The sequence below is a fragment of the Solanum stenotomum genome, unplaced genomic scaffold (assembly GCF_019186545.1).
Source record: "Solanum stenotomum isolate F172 unplaced genomic scaffold, ASM1918654v1 scaffold11691, whole genome shotgun sequence".
In the NCBI taxonomy this organism is placed as follows: domain Eukaryota; kingdom Viridiplantae; phylum Streptophyta; class Magnoliopsida; order Solanales; family Solanaceae; genus Solanum; species Solanum stenotomum.
This window is the reverse complement of record NW_026021685.1, coordinates 11748-16455: the sequence shown is the minus strand read 5'-3', so window position 1 is coordinate 16455 and position 4708 is coordinate 11748. Positions and strand designations below refer to the sequence as shown.

The following is a 4708-nucleotide window of genomic DNA, read 5'->3' as shown; positions in this document are numbered from 1 at the left end:
AAACAATAATTATTTATGCCTATAAGAAATTCTATAGAATATCATTCATGGTACAGAAGCAACACTAGATTACATTGCTTCAACATTTTCCTACTATTTATGGTGGTCCTTGATTCTCTCATTAACCAGACATAATCATTCTTGTGTATTGCACTTGCTGGATAACCCTCAAACAATTCAAAAGACCACTTCTTATACATTTATTAGTATTGGTTGTATGCTTCTGGAAATTACTTTAGACTAGTTAATATAATTTAGATCCTTGAGGGTCTACATGCATAATCCTATTGTCCTTTGAGAATATCTAAAAGACTAAAGTTTAGGACCCTTAAAAGTTACCCTTATCTCAAAAAAAACTAAAGTTTAGGACCCTTAGATTTGGAAGTGCCCTTACCCATCCTTTAAACCATCTTGACAAGTCAGTTCAGTTGCACCTACTGCAGCTATAGTAGTAAATTATATTATGATTTAACAGGGAAAAAACAAAAGAACCTTTAATGACATGAAGCAAATATATACATCATCTATACTCAGAATTTACCAAATCTTTTTATATTTGAATCTGCAATCATTCCCTGAACTAAAATTACGCACATGGCTTCCATCCTACCACTCCCGTTCTTCCTCAAACTCGAGATAAGAAGTGTATTTCACATGTGTTAATATTCAGAGGGAAAGTCTACCCTTTTGTCTTGTCTTGTATAACTCAAGGTGTAATATAATCAGAAATTCCATTAGAAGAACACATCAATCAACCACAATACAATTCCAAATTAATTGTGGTCTTCAAAGGTGTATCATAATTAGACTATACACCAGCCATGAAACCCCATTCCATATACAAAGTTGCGATCGTGAAATCATGATTCTAAAAGTTGGATTGAATATCAGCAAGCATTACACCTTAACTAGCTACACTGCTCACAACTTCTCAAATTAAAAAATTAAAAGCTTCAAAATTACCTGTTCAAAAATTCGACGACAGGAACTATGGCTTCAAAAGGTGAGTGAGTTGCCGGAGGCTCAACAGAGATGGAATTCCGTCTCTGAAGCTGTACAATCGTTGTGAAGAAAAGGGATCAGAAAGAGACAAGTTAGGGCTTTTCAGGTGAAATCAAACGTGGGAAAGAGACGTGCTAAGTTAATTAAAAAATAAATGTCTCTTATTTTATTTTTTTTTTCCTTTTTTTAGTCAAATTTGGTCAGTAATATTATATTATTTAAAATAAGAGACATCAAATTTGGTCAATAATATTATTGACAACATTTGACCCAAAAAAGGAGAACTCACAAAGTTTTTAAAATTTATTTTTTATTTTTTATTTTCGTAGGCACAGTAGCAGCCAAATTAAATTTTAAAATAAGCGATCTCTACTAATTTATTTATATATATATATATATATATATACACACACACTCAACCTCATGAGGTCTCTTATTTAAAAAATAAAACCAAAAAAATTATAGATGCAATTATTGACCTCATGAGGTCTCTTTTTAGCAACCTACATTTGAGGTCTCAATTTTTAGGTCTCTTTTATCAGTTTTTTTAGTAGTGTTTAGTGTACTCTTTTCAATCAAAATTTCATATCTTATGTTCGTGTTTCTTTTCTCCAGCACCTAACTTATACTTTTTCTTATCTGTTTACAGTCAACTTTCTTTATAAAAATATTATCATTGTATATATTTTTTTGACTTTTATCCATCTCACATGGTTACCCATTGGCTGAGCGCTTTGTACATAAACTGTCATGCGTACCTACCACAATAGGCGTGGCCGTTTTAGAACTGTTGCATGTTAACTCCGATTGGTTGAAAGACCTTTAATATTGAATTTCAGTTCAGATGTAAAAACATAAACATAGAGATATTGATTTTCCTTTAAAAACAACTTTAATATTTATTGTTGTTGATCATCTTTTTTTATGCTAAAAATATTCAATCTCTTTCTATTTGTCTGTTCGCTTTATTTTCTTATTATTATACATATAAAATATAAAATATTAATGATTTTGTTATTATTAATCAAATTTTTTTCATTTTTTCCAGAAAGAAACATTATCGCTCCAAAATGTGGAAGATCAGTTGAACGGCAAGATATTCAACATTCAAATGAAAAGGCTATTCACAAAAAGAATGGATGCAACACAAAAATTATTCATTTTGTCTTACCTGGAGAAACAAGATGTAATTCATAAACCAATGACATCTACGACTGTCAATGTTACAGATGCGAAGAAGCGCACAATTGAACATCTTAGTTCAGGGGAAAAAGAATATCCTAGCATGCAAATGAAAAATCCTCCCATCAAAAAGAATTAAAAGGTATTTAAATTATTTTGTACATCGTTTATAATTTCATCTTTGCAATTGACTAATATAAATAAGATTTACTTATCTTTCAATTTTTTTTCTTTGAATTCGATTTAGTCTCTAGACACATTATCTTTTGTTGTTTTGAATTGCAGTTGGAACACTTTTGTTGTGGTTCTCGAAACGGTCATTTTTTGCACTCTTTTGCTGCTGCCATTGAATGCCGTGTTTTGCAAGCTTCTGATGTTGCTATGTGGATGCCTTGTGTTCCTCTTCTTTTGTGGAAATTGAAAATATTTTCTCCTGTGATAGCAGGTTAGTTAAACGTTATTTTTTTACAGCTACTTCTTTTATCACTTAAATGAAAATATATTCTTTCTGGTATTATAATGATTGTTATGCTGATGGCTTACATTAAACATATGGGAACGCTTTTCGATTCTGCCTTTTTATCATTTTTACCTTCTGGCAGATAAAGCTTGTGTAATTGTTTCTTCACATGCAATTGCACAACCATTTTTCCATCACTGCTCAGGTATATAAATTTCCAACATATACCTAACATGTCCACACTGGTTGGAGGTGTAACCCTGTCCTAAGTCCCAACGTTAACATTGTCAAAAGAATCTTACAAGACCTTGTTAACTTTGAATAACAATACTGTTTGTCAAAAAATTAAAACATACAAACACCAGAGCTTTGTTCACTTCTTCACGTGAGGAGAAAATGGTTACAAAATTTTAGTTACATTTCCAACTCCTCATGTTTCTACAGTTTCTTGTCATAATTCTTCTTAAAAAATGGCCTTTGCACCGAAGGCCATGCTACTTTTAAGATGCTAATTTGTTTATTGCTTTTTAAAATGCCCAGTTTGCATTCACTGTTGTCACAGCAAAGCAGCTGCTTCATTTTATTATTTAATGTGCTTGCATATCAATAGGATTTTTGGAGAATCACTGGTTTGGAAAGTTCACACATGATGTGGTTCTTCAAAGGGAGGGGTGAATGTCACACAGTTATTCCTTCCGATGCTACCTTTCAATTCTGTTTGCTTTCCTTGAACAAGAAATATGAACTCCCCATCAGTGCTTAGCAGTTGCTTCCTCACATTCCTATAGAATCTTTTTTGTTAGCTTGGAGCCTTGGACTATAAACATGTCAATGAGTCTGCTAGAAGCCTGCTTAATTAGAAATAAAATGTTGCAAGTCGAACTTCTTGAAAATTTTAAGCGACAAAGGTACCACTTGCGTTGTTTTTAGACAATGATAACTCATAAAAGTCATTGGCCTCTAAACAACATTACAATGGTGACCTTAATTTTTATGAGACTATCAGTAATGTTAGTAATGTTTGACAGATTAATTGTGAACACAAAATAGATTCTTTGCGTAAATGCATTTGAGTAATGGATTACTGTATGTTTTATATGTCTAATGGCAAAGTTTATTTAATCTTTCTTACACTACTTTTGTATTAACAATTTCCTTCTCAGTCTAATAGATGCAGGTTAAACTATGGGCTTCTTTGTTTCCGTATATAATGTAGTATTCTTGTTGAATTGAAAAAAGTATTTTGATGAAAATTAACTGGATCCATATTGAAATAGCTACAGATCATCTTTGCATTAACTTAATGTACTATTCTTGATATGGTTCTATTTCTTTCATATTCAACTTTACACATATGTAGATTTCCATGGTTGCATCAAGTTCCAAAGGTAAATAATTTTTTCTTACCTTCATATATATTATTTCACTATGTATAATTTGAAGTTGATTGTGTTAAATCTTGCTATAACCTTTTGTTATAAAATTCCTACCCTCACCATGCCCCACCTGTGAAATTGCACTGGGTATGTTGTTGTTGAGAAGGAAAAAATATGTAAGTTTGTTAAAAGTTAGAAGTCTTGGCCATATGATTTATAGTGCTTCTATTATTAGCGTTACATTGTTTGTTCTTGTGTTTAGTGCCTATTGTAAAGTTAGATTGTATTATTTATAGATCCTAGACTTGCTAACAGATATATCATATGTTGTATAACTTAATGTGATTCTGTGCTGACATTTAATCCCTCATTTTGAATGTAACAGGTGATTTTGATCAAAGATGGTCCAGAAGATCCAAGCATGAAAAATGCATATATTTTTGTCTAATTTAAAATAGTATGTAAATCTATGTAATTAGCACTCCCACATATGGAAATGTTAAACTATGTAAGTATCTCAGTTCAACAATCAGTAGTATGACATTCACATGAATATGTAATGAACAAATTTGGCAGCTATAATGTGTTTAAATTAGTAATTTTCTCATTGCAATATAATTTAAGTCCATTATAAATTATACGTTGCAACCGTGCGGTTACTCCATCCATTACTGCCACTACTTTTCTA

General features: G+C 31.4%; 1 long non-coding RNA gene across 1 annotated transcript; it reads left to right on the top strand.

The window, feature by feature from the left end:
• Nucleotides 1–2047: 2047 nt before the first annotated feature.
• On the top strand, nucleotides 2048–4620 carry LOC125849948 (uncharacterized). Its single transcript, XR_007444729.1, has 3 exons — nucleotides 2048–2326; nucleotides 2470–2629; nucleotides 4406–4620. It is a non-coding gene; the product is annotated as an uncharacterized LOC125849948 (long non-coding RNA).
• The last annotated feature ends 88 nt before the right edge of the window (nucleotides 4621–4708 follow it).